A 17,826-nucleotide genomic window follows, 5' to 3' on the forward strand; every position below is an offset into this window, starting at 1 on the left:
TATCAAATAGAAAGTTTAGACAGAACAGGAAACTAAAATCCTAAATTGTATTAGCAAATAGAACCGGTAGCCAGAAGTGGAACCGGTTCCCAAAGGACAGAAAGTTTCCTTCGACTCAAAGGATCTTATGCCGGTAGCCAAAGTCAGTACCGATTCCCGGCCACATGACAGAATTGAATGTATATAAATAAACCTGTTTTAGAAAATTCTATTTTGGAAACTTTGAAGAACATACCATGTATGTATAATAAAACCAGTTTTAGAAAATTTTGTTTTGGAAATTTCCTAAAGTGTTGTTAATACTTTTTTTTATAGATCTTGATTTATCAAACTTGAACAACTTTCTAATTCCGTAGCCGATCTCGATCTTGATTTGGTAACGTGAAAGTTACAATTCGATCGGACTTGTTTTGACACAGAAATTAGACACTTACAAAAATTATATCTCACAAAAGTAATTGGGTATAAATTGGTGGGTATGCAGCACTACCCAACAGGTTGAGTTTTTGGGTAAATGGATAAATACCCACCCGTTACAGTTGGTATTAGAACCAGACTCAATTCTTGATCCAGTATCACGCTAAGCGCTCGATACAGAGGGAATTTGGGTTTACAGCCCGGGTAGGCCAGGTGGCTCGAGCCGCAACGAGCGCGTTGCGAGTTTGGATGGGGGAGAATGTAACAAGGGTCATTTGTCCCACATCGAATCCGGATGGGAAAGTGATTGGGTATAAATTGGTGAGTATGCAGCACTACCCAACAACTTGAGCTTTTGGGTAAATGGGCAATGTAATGTTTCCGATTTTCACCATTTTTCTTTTTTTTTTCGGAAATTTTGTCGCCACATGGGCATTTTCGTCTTTTCACATTTTGCGTTCTGGACATCGTGGGGTGTGCCGGGTGTGTCAATTAATCGTTGGGAGCATTTTATTAAGCTCGGCACTCTTTGAAATGCAAGGTTGGTTGTTTTTGCATTTTTCAGTTTTTCGGACCTGACGGTCCCGTGTGGGACCTGCTACCGGAATTGTTGCATACGGGAATTTTGATTGGGTCTATTTGTATCATGTTCATTTTTATTTATTGTGTTTTAAGTGATTGCATGTTAAATGTGCATTTATATGTGTGTGTGGTGTAAAATGGAGCCAAAAAGAAAAAAAGAAAAAAAAAAAAAAAATTTGGTGGGACCCACCACCACCAACTTAAAGACTTTGAGGCCACATTTGGGCTCTATCCTCTCCCTCTCCCGCTGGTTCTTCTTCTTCCCTCTCTTTCTTGAGTTTTTCTATTTCTTTTGAGACTTCAAACTTCAATTCTAGATCTCTCTCTCTACACTTAGTGATTTTGAGTGTCGTTTGAGGCAAAACAGAGAGCACGACGAGCTCTACGCGTGTGTACTAGCAATTTTAGCTTTGGGACTCCCTAGAAATTCTGAAAATCTAAACCCAATTTTGAGGGTTTTGAATCATTTGGAGGTAAGGGCCTTTAATTCTTACAATCTTGTACCTTTGTGAATTAATCTTACTTAATTGATGTTTTAGCATGCTAAATTATGATAATTGCATTATAAATTGACTTATTTGTGTATAGGAAGCATGTGAGTACGGGTATTTAATTTAATTGTATGAAAGAGCATGCTTTATGTGCTAGATTGTGTCGATTTTATTTTAAAATGGCTTAAATGTGTAAATAAAGTATGTAAGTATGTGTATCATTATATTTGGATGTAAAACATGTTTAAGTGTTACTTTCCTATGCTCATTTTGTTATTAATTTGCTAGAAATATTATGTGAGAGCATGCGAAATTTTCTTTTGTAGTTTAAGTCGAAGAATGATAAGCTGTGTAGTGGGAATTCAATTCATTTTCATAGTAATGTCAAGTATGAGATGCATTCATGGCATTGGGCATGGGAAAATGGCAAAATGATTTGAAGTGAATGAAAAATGGATTTTGGGGGCAAAGTTTTGAGTAAAGTGATTTTATGAAAAATCCGGTCGTCGCGGAGTCACCAAAGGGCCAGTAGGTTAATGTAACCTAGAGAGAACTAGGGAGATTGCCCTAGCGTGGTTGAGCTATCTAGGCCCCGTAATGACGTTGCAGAGGTACCAACGGTCAGGGACAGTAGCCAATCCTTCTCTCGGCGCTGAGGGGGTACCAAAGGGGGTTACATTAACAGTTTGAAAGTGATGGTTTGAATGTTAAAAATGGGGAGCGACATCAGCATGCATTGTATTCCATGGCATTCCATTATTTGAAATTGAGATTGGTTATCATATTGTGTTTTCCCGTCATAGTATGACCCTAGCTCCTATTGTTCTATTCCTTGTTTGGATTCACGGGGATAGAAGAGGTGTGTCTTAGGTGCCACCTACTGAGCAAATTGCTCACCCCATTATACTTAACATTTTTTAGGTCATGTCAAGGAATTGACAGATGGTGATCTATCACATATTTGAGGAAACTTGAAAGGAAAATTTTGAAGTATTTTGTAGAGTTAGAACTCTTTTGTATTGCAACATGATCTGAAATGTACTAAGTTCATTTGGCATGTAAATTGTGTCATAACTTAAGGTTGCCTCCATTTTTGTTGTAAATTAAGGTAAATATAAAGACTATGTATAAGTTTATGTAATTCGAACCCAACAATGTCGGGAAGTGTTCATGTATTGATACTCTTGTCTTTGAGCATAGAACAACTCATTTTCTTGATACTAGAACAAGTCCATAACCTTTGCAAAGTCCTTATTTCAGTTCCTCTTCATCTCCAAAGTGCAACACCTCAGTTTCTAGAGTAGGGCTCAAAGAAGCCATTTCGGTCGACCGAAATGGCACATCGGTCGATCGGACCAAATGCATGCTCTCGGGATATTAGGTTTCGGCAGACCGAAATAGCACTTCGGTCGATCGAAGTAAGGGAGCTCATTTCGGCTGACCGAATCTCCACTTCGGTCAACCAAAATGAAGCAGTTAGGCCATTCTTCATCCTTTCTTCTGGTATTTATTATGCTCAATGATGGAATGGGTTTTGGGACTTCCTAAAGGTGAAATTCAAGTGTTATGATGACGTTTGATACTTAAAAAGTCGAGTTTGACGTAGATGACCTCGGGTTCGGGTAAGGACTCGGCTAACGGTTCGGGCCTCTGGGTACAGGTCGTTACAAAAATGGTATCAGAGCCCATGGTTCGAAAACCTTAGGACGATGGGTAGAGGCCTATGTAGGATTGCGTGGGGAGTTGTTTGCATTGCGTATGAGATTAGTTGTTATGTGTTTAGATATTTGAAGAAGCATGCTAAATTGTTTACTTGCCTTTGTGCTACATGCTAAAGTGTTTAAATGTTTGAGCAGCATGCCTACTTGTTTACTTGCTTACCTATTTAATTGCCTACATGCAAATTTACTTACGTGATCACATGCTTATATGTTATATGTGTGTAGCACTAATTTAAGTGATCCATGGGTAGGTGTTATGTTTTCAATGTGTAATTGTTTAGCAGGCATGTTTTTATTTTGTATTAGCTCTGGGAGTTATCCTTTACGACGGGAAAGGTGTCAGCATTGTGAGTATGGGAAATGATGATGGGAATAGAAGAGATAATCAATCTTACATATTAATCTCATGAACTCGTTGTTTAAACTAATGTGATAGGACACGGTCATGCCAAGGGTTATGTTCCAGTTATTTTATGTATATGTATATATATATATATAAGTATGCCTTGTATGTATACCTATGTATTTTTAGGCATGTAGACAGTCGAGCACGAGATGGTTGCTAGTGCACTGGGGTACTTGTCACGGCATTGAGGGTTGTGTAAGTCATGACCTGAGATGGCGAGGAGCTCGGTAGCTCCAGGGTTGTTAGGGGCAGTTCTTATCGAATGGATGGAGTGGGCTTCTAGCTCGTGGGTTGAACTATTTGACATGTAGTCAATCTGATCTTTTAGTTGTATTTTGTGTGGTGCTTAGAACACGACTGTAGAACGGGTTCATATTCATTGCTAGGTGCCCTTATTGTGTGTGAGTGTTCAAAGCTTTGAGTCAGGGCCGCATGATTGTGCTGTATTTGACCTTTTTCTTTCCATTTTTAGAGTCATGCCTCCGAAGAGACGTAGAGAAGAAGATAATGATGGGGAGCAGGACGAGCCCTCTGATTGGGACCTTTTGGTTAAGAATTTGGTTGAGGCTATGACAAACTTTGTACTTGCAGTAGTCATAGAGACCCAGAGATCGATGGCACAGTCAGAGAGAACAGGGGTTAGGGACGGATCAAGAGATAGGGATTTGTGGAATCAGGTTAAGGAGGTGGAAATGTTGTCCGAGAGTCATGTACGAAAGGTGTTAAAGGGTGATTCTTCTCATTCTCCCGTGGTTTTTACATCACCGCTGGAGACATCCCCTAAGGTCAAGAAGGCTTGCTATAGGTGCAAGCAGACAAGTCATTTGAGAGCAGAGTACCCTTGGGATCGGCCTAGTTCTGGAGTTTGTTTTATTTGTGGTCAGCTTGATCGTAGGAAGAAGGATTGTCCCAAAAGAGGTGGAATTCCAGTTGGCGGGGTAGGTTCCGGGCAAGGACCGACTCGACCTTCAGTATCACGGATTGGTGTTCAGCTTGGAGAGTCATAGGAATGGGAGACTCAGGGTTGTATGGTTAGTCCGGTTGTTTCTCCTGTTGAGTCACCAGAGGGACCTCGTGTAGTCAAATGTATGTAATTGCATTTTATTAATGTTTTCTTTTGGTACGTGTTCGGTCTAACGGGTAATGGAGATAGTGATGGTAATGGCAATGATGTTGGACCTAGAACATGAAATTTTCTTGTTTAGGCACGTAGATTGCCTCGGAAGGAGTGGATTAGGTTGTCGGTTAAGCGTCAATGATTGATAGCATCATTAATGATTTTAAGGTGACAATTGGGTGTTGAGTATTTTGGGGTTTATGCTCGTTGTTGTTTTGAGGATTCATTGGTTTTGAAGTTCTTTTCTAGTAGTAGGCAGTGATCATTGTGGGAAGTATCGAGAGTAATGATTGTTCTTTGTTATGATGGTATTGTCTTAAGGATGTTTGAGGAAAAGTCGCATAGTGGTGGCTTAGTGGTCTAGTGGGTTGGTAGGTTTGAACTGCTGTTTCGAATGAGTGGCAGTAGAGACATTGTGACGTAATGATTTACATTGATGAACATAATAGTGTCAAAAGGGTGATGGGATTGTGTGCCAGTTAAGGCAATTGTGGATGGTTGTGATTGAAGTTACGAGTACAGTGGGTACGGTGATCGAGGTAGTGTCGCCTGGGTTGGTAGGGTTGAAGTGGGTGGTAATGTGTCGTTTTATGGCGTGGAAGTTGTCGATTGGAGAGTGACTGATTTTGAGTAGAATGGGGTGCGGTGTCCGAAGGGTTGTGATTGTTTCTAGTGTGGATGTGTTGTGAGCATTGGTGCTCTTGTTCGATGGTTGTGTTGTGAGTGGTATCTTAGTACTTGATGAATGGGTGTTGTGGACCTGATTAGTTTGGGTTAGCATGAGGGTTGCTGAGTGCCATATGTGAGGATTTTGTGTTGATAGTGTGTAACGATCCGTTAGTGGTGATGTCGTTTTGAATTGAGGTCGTAGTTCCATAAACGTTTCCAGTTAGTTCTCCTCATGGTGTTTTAGAGGTTCACTTCGTCTCAAGGGTGATTGGGTATTCATGGTTAGACGGCTGGTGAGTAATGTGTGATAGAGTGTCTGGTTCCTTCAGCTATGAATCGTTAGTCCCTTGTGAGAGCGGGGTTTGTTGCCTTTCCTGGTTGTCTTAGTCCTGGCAAGGACGTCGTTTGTTGTGAGTCTTGTCTCTGTCTTGGAGTTGTGCACGTTCAGGGACGAACGGATTTGTGAGTGGTCTGTTACGCTGTTTGAGTTCATCAATTAAGGTCTTGATTGAAAGAGGTCGACTCACTCCCACGGAGGGAGGTGGAGTCTTTGGTTTTTGGTAGTGTTTGTTTTGAGAATGGGTTTGACTAGTAGGACATGAGGCACGGGTTGCTGAATGGGGATGGTGTTTCCGATATTGGTACTAGCGGTGATGGCTAGGAAATGTGTCGTGAATCATAGTTTGAGGATAATTAGGTGATGTAGTGTGACTCATGTATTTGGATGTTTTTAGAAGTAATTGATTCTAGTAGTATCTTGAGGACAAATGTTGGTATTGTTTGAATGTTTTGCAGTTAGAGAGTGATTGTGGGATTTTGTGAAGAACTGTAGGAGTGATTGACCTTGGTTTTGAGGTTTCAAACATGGGATGGTCGTATCGAGCATTTTGAAGAGGTAAGAATTGAATTGAATCATGTTAGGGAGTTGTTTACCTGGTATAGGTATTATGAGAGGATTAGGAAGTCTTGATGTTGGTCGATGGTAGAGACATTTAATTCTACAACGTTTTGTTTATTTATGGTTATATGATTGAGATATGATTGGAATTCTGAGAGTAGGTGTATAACTGTATAATTATTGAGGTTATGTAGAGCGATGGATTGATTAAAAAGTGGATCTCGTGGTTGCTTTGTGGACTGTGTAAGATTGTGTTTGAGGTTTAGACCTGAGGACAGGGATGCTGTCTGTGTCGAGATCGGATTGAGGATGAAAATGGCCTGGCCAACCATTTCTCCTGAATCAATCCTTCTTTGGCATGATGTCGGGTCAAAGGTTAATGATTGTCCGATTTGTTAGTGATAGTGAGAGTATGGTACTGTACATTGTGTTGGTGTGACAATGTGGACTTACATGATTTTTCTTGGGTGACAAAAGGTGTTAGGTGGTATTAGGTATTTGATAACGGGTTAGTGGTACAATCATTGATTATTGAGAATCTCGTTTTGAGGATTTATGTTCAGGATACAAGATAGTACATTTTATTGTTTTGGTGACTCATGATTGTATAATTGTCGGGAGATTCATCGTTTAGTTGTCTTGCAGTTGATCCGTATGATAATTACTGGTTGGTGTGATTAGTGGTCGTTATTTGATTATGTAGTTGTATAGCCATATAGAGAGGACCAGTGTTGGTTTTAAGTCGAGTATAGAATTCAGCGGGTTTTGTGTATCAGGTTGTGAGTGAGGAGTACCCTCATAGGGTGGTGTCATTGGGTTTTCTGGCGGCAGAGTGTGATTGCCTGTTGGCGCCGGTGTCAAAGGTAATAAGGTTGTTGAGTCCTTTGTCTTAGGGTTTTGTGAAGTGTTTCTTAGGAAGGTGAGTGGTTGTACCTTCTTCTTTACAGAGGATAGATTTCAAGGACGAAATCTCTTTAAGGAGGGTAGATTGTAATGTTTCCGATTTTCACTATTTTTCTTTTTTTCGGGAAATTTTGTCGCCGCATGGGCATTTTCGTCTTTTCACGTTTTGCGTACCGGACACCGTGGGATGTGCTGGGTGTGTCGAATAATTGTTGGGAGCATTTTATTGAGCTCGGCACTCTTTGAAATGCAAGGTTGGTTATTTTTGCATTTTTCAGTTTTTCAGACCAGATGGTCCCGTATGGGACCCGCTACCGGAATTGTTGCATACGGGTATTTTGATTGGGTCCATTTGTATCATGTTCATTTTAATTTATTGTGTTTTAAGTGATTGCATGTTAAATGTGCATTTATATGTGTGTGTGGTGTAAAATGGAGCCAAAAAGAAAAAGAGAAAAGAAAAGAAAATTGGTGGGACCCACCACCACCAACTTAAAGACTTTGAGACCACATTTGGTCTCTATCCTCTCCCTCTCCCGCTGGTTCTTCCTCTTCCCTCTCTTTCTTGAGTTTTTCTTTTTCTTTTGAGACTTCAAACTTCAATTCTAGATCTCTCTCTCTATACTTAGTGATTTTGAGTGTCATTTGAGGCAAAACGGAGAGCACGGCGAGCTCTACGGGTGTGTACTAGCAATTTCAGCTTTGGGACTCCCTAGAAATTCTGAAAATCTAAACCCATTTTTGAGGGTTTTGCATCAATTGGAGGTAGGGGCCTCTAATTCCTACAATCTTGTACCTTTGTGAATTAATCTTACCTAATTGATGTCTTAGCATGCTAAATTATGATAATTGCATTATAAATTGACTTATTTGTGTATAAGAAGTATGTGAGTATGGGTATTTAATTTAAATGTATGAAAGAGCATGCTTTATGTGCTAGATTGTGTCGATTTTATTTTTAAATGGCCTAAATGTGTAAATGAAGCATGTAAGTATGTGTATTATTATATTTGGATGTAAAGCATGTTTAAGTGCTACTTTCCTATGCTCATTTTGTTATTAATTTGCTAGAAATATTATGTGAGAGCATGCGAAATTTTCTTGTGTAGTTTAAGTCGAAGAATGATAAGTTGTGTAGTGGGAATTCAATTCATTTTCATAGTAATGTCAAGTATGAGATATGCATTCATGGCATTGGGCATGGGAAAATGGCAAAATGATTTGAAGTGAATGAAAAAGGATTTTGGGGGCAAAGTTTTGAGTAAAGTGATTTTATGAAAAACCCGGTCGTCGCGGAGTCACCAAAAGGCCGGTAGGTTAATGTAACCTAGAGAGAACTAGGGAGATTGCCCTAGCATGGTTGAGCTATCTGGGCCCCATAATGACGCTGCGAAGGTACCAACGGTCAGGGACAGTAGCCAATCCTTCTCTCGGCGTTGAGGGGGTAGCAAAGGGGGTTACATTAACAGTTTGAAAGTGATTGTTTGAATGTTAAAAATGGGGAGCGACATCGGCATGAATTGTATTCCATAGCATTCCATTGTTTGAAATTGAGATTGGTTATCATATTGTGTTTTCCCGTCATAGTATGACCCCGGCTCCTATTGTTCTATTCCTTGTTTAGATTCACGGGGATACAAGAGGTGTGTCTTAGGTGCCATCTACTGAGCAAATTGCTCACCCCATTATACTTAACATTTTTTAGGTTATGTCAAGGAACCGGCGGATGGTGATCCACCACAGATTTGAGGAAACTTGAAAGGAAATTTTTGAAGTATTTTGTAGAGTTAGAACTCTTTTGTATTGCAACATGATCTGAAATATACTAAGTTCATTTGGCATGTAAATTGTGTCATAACTTAAGGTTGCCTCCATTTTTGTTGTAAATTAAGGTAAATATAAAGACTATGTATAAGTTTATGTAATTCGAACCCAATAATGTTGGGAAGTGTTCATGTACTGATACTCTTGTCTTTGAGCGTAGAACAACTCATTCTTGATGCTAGAACAAGTCCATAACCTTTGCAAAGTCCTCATTTCAGTTCCTCTTCATCTCCAAAGTGCAACACCTCAGTTTCTGAAGCAGGGCTCGAAGAAGCCATTTCGGTCGATCGAAATGGCATATCGGTTAACCGAACCAAATGCATGCTCTCGGGATCTTAGGTTTCGGCCGACCGAAATAGCACTTTGGTCGACCGAAGTAAGGGAGCTCATTTTGGCCTACCAAAGCTCCACTTCGGTCAACCGAAATGAAGCAGTTAGGCCATTCTTCATCCTTTCTTCTGGTATTTATTATGCTCAACGATGGAATGGGTTTTGGGTTTTCCTAAAGGTGAAATTCAAGTGTTATGATGACGTTTAATCCTTGAAAAGTCGAGTTTGACGTAGATCACCTTGGGTTCGGGTAAGGACTCGGCTAACGGTTCGGGCCTCCGGATACGGGTCGTTACAGGCAAGCGCCTACCCGTTACAACATATCACTAGACCACAAGGCCTTGGTGACTTTTATATTAGTTTTCAGTCAGTCAATATTTAGAACAAAGTATCGTCTATTGTTTTGGGGAGGGGGGGGGGGGGGGGTGGACATTGCATTAAATAATACAAGTAATAAGTTAAAAATGCAACTAAATTAATGTCCTAAATAATAAAAAAAATAGAATAAAACTCAAATATTCAGACATCAATTTATTCATGATATCAATTTATATCTTCACCTTTAGAAAGAATAAAGGTTATATTTATTATTTGAATCAATTATTTTATAAATAAGGTTTATACTGTTATGTTTGGGAGTAAGGAATCGATGACTTGAATTTTGGATTGAAAAATAAAAATTAGTTCAAAATTTATATTAAATTTCTTCCATCCAAATCATTGATTTAGTGGTTCCAAATGTACTATATGTGTATTAGTAAATCATTTGTGTTTACCAAGTAAAAAGACTAAACCAAAAACAATAAAAAGCCCTAATGTAGATACCGAATATGATGATGGACTTGAAATTTTAGATTTTAAAATAGGGAAAATCATATCTACAAGATATTAATTATGTAATTGGCAAATTTTGGTATCAAAACGTGTCCAATCAAGTTGTAATTTTTGTTTAATTTTGTGAGTCTCGGTGACGGAAGCGAAACAGAAAGTGTTACCAATATGCATTTGATTTTGATTCATTTGAGAACATCACGTTAGAGAAGGTATGTTGGTGAGGTCATGTTATTTTTATCACTAGTGAGTTTTGTGTTTAGGCACTTAGAATTTCTTTTTTACAAAAAACTCATTGCTACTATTGAACCGATTCTACCCCACCGAACCGGTTGCACACGTGTTTTACAAAAATGTGATTTTTGGAATAAATCTCACTAGTCAATCGGAACTGGTTCCGCCCCATATAACTGGTTTCGCTTTACAGACCAAAAAGAAATTTTCAATTGTAGTCTGTTTTGGTTTCCTCTTTTGGCTAGACTTTTGCATTAATGACCATGCATGAATTTGACTTTTTTTCCAAGTACAATTAGGTTTTCAAAAGTCTATAAATATATATTTTCTCATTAAGAGTTCTATAGCTTTTGCATTAAAAATTATGCATTATTTTAAAAGCAAAAAATATAAGATTTTAAGTGTGTTTATTTTTATCTTGAGAGCACAAATATTATACACACAAGTGATCTAGGATGTTGTTCTCTATTTGATCGGAAGTTGAATCATTGAAGATTCATTGATACCGTTCAGAGAAAAAGAAGAAGTTCTTTAATCTTTAACAAATTCTTATTTGAAAAAAAGTGGTGGAGCGATCACACTTTGAAGGGTCAAAGCATTCATGGAGTGTTATTTGGTCTACCAGTAATCATTTTACATCACCTCTTTTACGTTCGGATTTAACTGCCTATTTGCTTCTCGCAAAGGTTTGGAATCTTCTTCAAAGAAAATCCGATGCAGACACACCGAGGGATCAATCCCTTTGAGATCAGCCACACTCCAGCCAATAACTTTTCGATGAGTGGCTAGTACCTCTAGCAATTTCTCCTTTTATATGTGTGACAACTCTACTGAAGTAATTACTAGAAGAGTGTTTTCTGGCCCAAGAAATGCAAACTTTAGATGAGAGGGCAATGCTTTAGCTCTAGTTCTGGTAGAGACTCCAAGGATGACGTAGGGGATTAACTTGACAATGGTGGGAGTGGCTCAATAAAAATCTTCTATGGTGGAATATTGTGCATACTGGCTACATCAAGCATGGCATTCACCTCTTCAATGTTTTTCTCAACATCAAAAGACTCGGCATCAAAGTAAGATAGGCATGCTTCCAGTCGATTTTTTGTTAAGGCAAATGGAGCCACCTCTTCAACACATTTGCCGATGGCATCTATAAGAAAAAAATCACTATTGTTTGAAGGGCATTGACTGGCATTAAAAATATTAATTTAAGCGAACCTTTAAATTGCCAAAAGATAAATCCATAACACGTTAGTCCTATAATTGATGCATGCATTTGCTGTCGCAAGGAAAGGACGACTAAGCAGGCACTGATCTGTGAAGGGCTCAGTGTGAAATTTTTTATTATTATATTTTACACCCCTAAATTTATACTTTTTTGCAATTATACCCATAAAATTTAGAATTCCCCCACTAAAATTATGAAAAAACCCTTATATATAAATTTGGCCCTCCTCATATGAATTCCTAGATCCGTCGCTATGACCAAGGATCACTAGAATGTGCCTCTTTGGCTTCGGAACTAGCTCGATATCTAGTACAATAAAGTCCACAGAGAAGTAGAATTTATCTACTTTGATGATCACATCTTCGATGATCCCACAAGGTTGCTTGGTTGACCTATCTACCAATTGCACAATGGCCTCTTCTGAGTACACGTATCTTTCAAAAATTTGGCATAAGTTAGAATTTACTGAATTGCATTAATCAATGGAAGATTAACCTTCACCTGCTTGAATATCCCCATTATGTCTCGAAGTTTGCCTGCTTGCTTCTCCATCTTTAATGATTCTTGTAGTCTCCGAGGGAATGGCACAACTGCATGCCTTTGCTCACGAGATGGCTTACTAGTTGGCTGACCATCTTGTGCCACTTCATTACGCTCCTTCTTTTCTTCCAGTTTTCATCATTCTTTGCTTCCTTTTCTTCCACCTTGTTTTCAACTCTTCGCCCACTTCTCAAAGTAGTGATTGCTTGCACCTATGCATAGTGAACCTCTTGGCCAGTAATGTCATCAATTACACGCTTACCTCTTGTATTAGCCATTAGTTGACTAGGAAGCTTGCACTCTTCTCTTTTATTCAAGGCTTGAGCTAGTTAGCCAACTTGAGTTTCCAACCTGGCAAAAGATTGAGAATGAGATTGCACAAGTTAAATAGTTAACTCTAACTATTTTGCTAGAATTGCCTAAATCATTAGTAATAATTGTTGATTGTAATGACCTGGTCATTTTCCTTCCTTTCCTTTTTATCAGTTTTTAAGGATATATTTTTTTTTTCCGTTGATCTTTTCTTTTCTGAGTTCAGTTTCTCATCACTTAGTATCGTCTCGAGTGCTCGGGAATGGTTTTCAAGACTCTTTCTTTTGGATTGACAACTTCCTTTAAAGACCGAGTCATTTCCATATTTTCACTTTTTTGACACTATTCACTTTTCGTCTTTTTCCCCGTTTGTCACTTTGTTGGCATAGCCTCACTTTTTGTGTTTGAAGTTAGTTTTTGACTTCATGTACCTTCATTCTAAGTGGTTTTCACGAAATACGTATCTTTACTTTTGTAGAAAAGTACTCTGGTTGCTCCAGGTGTCTATAGGGCATGGATGCATAGTTCTTCAGAAACATTTTCTTTTCTTGGGGTGTTTTTCATAAATATATTTTGAAGATATTTTATTTCAGGGGTTTTTAAGAAAATATTTTTGGATGATATTTTCATTCTGGGTCATTAGTGCAGTTATCACTTTTTGTAGGGGCCATTGTGCAATTAATGAAAGTTATTACAAAAATGCCTTGTTTTGAGCATGGATCCACATACGGGATTCATTTTCACTTTTCATCAAGCCACGTACTTTTAAAAATTCCTTCTGGTCGTTTTTCCCCAGTTTTAGGGTTTCTAGCCCCGGTTGCCGCCGAACTTATTCGGGGCATATCTTTCTGCTCGGGACTTAGTTTTTAATGCTGTTTATTTCTTTGTTCATCTTTTCTCATTTCAGTTCTTTTTCATTCATGGAGTTTTTCCGTTTGAGCGTGTTTGCTCAAATTCCACTTTTCTGAACCCGACGGGACCTGTTCGAGACACTTTTAGGGTTTTTCTATAAATAGGGGGTTAGTAAATGAAAAATTAGATTTTTCATCATCTTCTCCCTCTCTTGGCCAGCAGCCATGGTAGCCCCTTGGGCTGCCACTCTTTTTCTTCTTTTTCTGGCTTCTTCCCTCGTGGTAAATGCCGTAGGGCCTTAGCGTTTATTGTAGGCCTTGGTGAGATCTTCCTTTCACCCTTATTGGATTTCCATTTTGGCTATTTTTTGAGTTTAGGTTTGAAGCCAAGTTGGGATTTTGATAGGACTTCCTTGGTGTTTAATGTTCACCTTGTTGTCCTCGACATAACTTAGGAGTATCGTCGGATTCGAAGCACTTTTCTTTCGGTGGGGATTTGAGATTTCATCTCAAATGGAGGTATGGGATGTTATAGGTTTATATTTTTATTGTTTTGCATGCTATTGATGCTTATACAACTTGTATGCATGCTTTTGTTCATAATCTAGAATTTAATTTAATTATTTTCTTTGTGTATGATTTAATTCACATGGTTATATATGTGATAGAATTAAATTGTGGCATGCTAGTAAATTAGGCTTTGGTATGTTTGTTAACATATATTAAATTGGGATTATTTGAATAAGGATTGAAACTTTTATTTAATAATTTTCTTTTGTGAAAGTTTAATTCTCATGGTCGTACCTTGTATGGAAGTAACTTGTGATATGCTATTAAATTAAGTCTTGGCATGTCCTTTAACATACTTTAATTTGAGAGCATTTGGATGATTTTAAAATTTTAAAGATTTTAATTAAAAGAATTAACTAAGATCTATTTAATGGTTCTATTGGCTTAATTAAGTTTTTAACTTGATATTTGTAATGACTAGGACTTATTTACTAGCATATATTAATTTGGGACTATTAGGAGTTGCTTTAGAATTTAGAGATTCAATTATCATGATTTAATTAAATTCTACTTTATTGTTCCAATGACCTAATTAAGTTTTTAAATTGATATATGTAATGATCAAGTTATCTTGTTAACATATATTAATTAGGGATCATTTGATTGAGATTTGAAGCCTAGAGAAATTAATTAGTTTAATTACTTAATTTCTGTTTCTATTGCGTTAATGATTAAATCATGTGTTTGATATTGGTTGTATGCTTAAACCATGACTTTGGACTTGTAATGGATTCATGAATTTATGTTTTCATTATTGAATTATATTATTATAGCGTGTAACGAATCGCACACTGAAGATTCGACATGTGATGTTGTTATAGCGTGTAACGAATCGCACTCTGAAGATTCGATATTTGTCATCCTATAGTAGTTGTGGACTTAGAGCATGTGTTGTGTAGTTCCAATCTACTTGTGCATGAAATGTAGTTTCGTGTATTATTTAATTCGTATATAAGTTGTTAACTTATTTATTTTGGAGTCACTTGGAACATTGTTACAAAGACATGGCTAGAGTTTAGCTCTAGTACGGGAGGTATGAGTTCTCCTTATTTTATAGTGCGCACTAGGGTGGTATTCCCAACGGGTTAGTACCCGGAATAACCGTTTAGGTCTTGGCTTTATCCAAGATTTGATGTCCAAGTCTCCCACTAGTTGATTTCGCATTCAATTTCAAGTTGACAACCAATGTTTAATTGTGACTTGTGATTGTAGTTATTGGTGATTTAATGTTGTTAAGTACATTTATGCTTTATGATTTTTAATAAATCATTGCAATCTTAATGTTGTTAAGTACATTTAGGTATTATGATTTTTAATGAATCATTACAAACTTTGATGTTGTTAAGTACATTTATACTAAAATGTTCAAATGTAGCTTAGGAATGATCCTATAGATTCATTTGGAACATAGACGTTAGGTGGCATGACCCACTTTAGTTGTTTTCGCATTTTAGATTTCAAGTTGATGGCTTTGAGAATCTATATCTTGTTGTAGCTTAGGATGTTCCCTGAGTCTCACCTTTGAAATAGATGCTAGGTGGCATGACCTTTTTGAATTGTTTCACATTAATATGATAATCTTGTAAAACGTTAGGTCTTTGCATGCTCATCTCCTACGAGTAGCTTTATGCTACTCACCCCAAAGTTACTGGAGACATTTTTTAGGTACAAGAATCAAGGTTGAGATTCTGATTATGCTTGGATGATTTGTGGACTTGAAGGTTTCCATTCTTGTAAAAGTTGGCTTGAAATGTCGCTTGTAGCCTTATATGTCAAATTGTGTATATTTGATTCTAAACATGTAATGTGTATATGAGTACATTCTTTACAATTTAATTAACATGTATGAGATGAGGCCATAGGCCAATGACTTCTAAATTGTATTCTATGCATTTTCACTTTCAAGGTTTAATATGGAAATAATGGAAAATGTTATGTCATTGTTTCATCATGTTTGCATCGAGTGTGGGAATTTCATTCTTATTCTTTTATAGGGTCTCATTAATTATGTATGAGATGTGGCCAAGGGCCAAACACCATTTTGTTTTAGGTTTTTCATTTTGGTTTGCATTTTAAGGCAATTTTATGAAAAGTTGAGGTTTGAGAGGTCATATTTTGCATTGGGGTTATTTTGAGGCTATGGGCCAATGGGGCGCATCTTAAATGTCTTTTTACGTTTGCGTACATGTCCACTTTTCACAAAACTCTTAAATTTTAGTTTTGGAACCTTCATGGGGGTGGTATATGAGTTTTTATGCAAAAATTCATGCATTGGAGCATAATCTACGGATTCTTTTGGTTTAACATGTTTTAAATGCTTAATTGCGACTTTGGCATGTTTTAAAACTTGTTCTGGGACATATGGGATACATGCACAGCATTAGTTTTAACCTGAGTACCTTCCCCACACATTGCAGCAGCAGCTTTTCTTGCTGTCTGCTACGTCGGTTGGCTGATAAGAGCCATCAGCCGGTTGACACATGCTCGAGACCAATTTTAGTAGGCTTTTTAGTGAAAAGAGTCATTTCGGCTGGTTGATGGTTGGGGTTCGGTCGGCTAATGATGGATTTTCGGCCAACTAGTCCTTGCCGTCGGTCGGCTGATCTTCCCTGGAGCTTTCCCTTTTCAGTTTTACTTGGACAACTTCATTGCATCGATTTCAAAGGGCCATAACTTTTTCATTCCTAATCCAAATTAGGTCATTCTTAAGTCTAAATTCAAGAGCTTGAAGTTAGCTTTCCAATGGTACTAACCATTTATCAAAAATCCAACCATAGTAAGAGTTATTATAGTTTTAGTGAGACAGGGTTGTGGTATCTCTTAATTGGAGGATGCCTCCTTGTTCTATTTTCATATCTTTTTTGTCCGGACTTCGAATCTGGTGATTCTTGAGTCGAACTTCATTCATTTTTCATTTTCCTTCCAATGGTGTGCATGGTGGCACCTATTTTAGTTTGAAATGACCATTTTACCTTTGGTTCATATCTTAACGGGTTTAAAATCCTTGTTTCAGTACTTGACTCATTTGAATTCCGTGGCTTTATGGGGAGTCATTTTGGGTGTCTTAGGGATGATGTATAACTCTAGAGGCCATTTTACTTCTTTCGCTTCCGCATTTTGGATCCGTTATCGGGTCAACTTTCAGATCATCACTGACGCACTGGGTTGCAAAACTTGGGCCGTCACATTGATTGTAGGCATGCATAGGGGTGAATCCTAGAGGATTTGGATTTTGAACTTGAGATTGAAAATTGCCTTGCACCTGAGGTACTTGAGGTGGAGGAGCTGATGTTCCTATAGCTCGATTTCTCTATGATAAGTTAGGATGGTTTTTCTAAGCCAAATTATAAGTGTTTGTAAACATATTACCTCCAAGCCTTACATATGCAGCATTAACTTGCTCTTGTGGAATTTCTAAATACTAAGCTGCAGTTGGATAAATGGACACATGGTGAGTTGGACTGGAACAGAAAAAGCACACCTCAAATCCTTGAGCATCAGTTGAATGAGGAGAAGAATTTAACTGTGAAGTCATCAATTATTCAACTTTCTTGGTCAATGCCTCCATCTGGCTCACTGGCCCTTTAGTTACTCTTGCTTTATTCACACTTTCTGCTCTCTTCAAGATGGTAGGAGGTTTTACTAATTGAGGTAAGACATATTATGTAGAATTATCAGATATATTTTTAAAAAGCTATCATGCCTCCTCTTCACTCTTTAACATAAAATTTCCACCACACGATGCATCCTCTATATAACTTTGTGCCTCATCAAGTCCCTTATGAAAAAAGTTGACAAGCTGCCATTTTAGCATGTCGTGATGAGGACATTTTCATAGGAGGTCTTTGAATTTATCCTAAGCCTCATGAAAAGGCTCCTCAGGCCCTTCAGCAAAATGGGTAATG

General features: G+C 37.9%; 1 pseudogene; it reads left to right on the forward strand.

The window, feature by feature from the left end:
- Positions 1–4,760: 4,760 nt before the first annotated feature.
- Positions 4,761–17,826, forward strand: part of LOC132280901 (heparanase-like protein 3) — an 80,220-nt pseudogene continuing 67,154 nt past the window's right edge.

Source organism: Cornus florida, unplaced genomic scaffold (genome assembly GCF_030987335.1).
Source record: "Cornus florida cultivar Cherokee Brave unplaced genomic scaffold, ASM3098733v1 CherokeeBrave_3.0.0_Hap2_Chr11, whole genome shotgun sequence".
NCBI lineage: Eukaryota > Viridiplantae > Streptophyta > Magnoliopsida > Cornales > Cornaceae > Cornus > Cornus florida.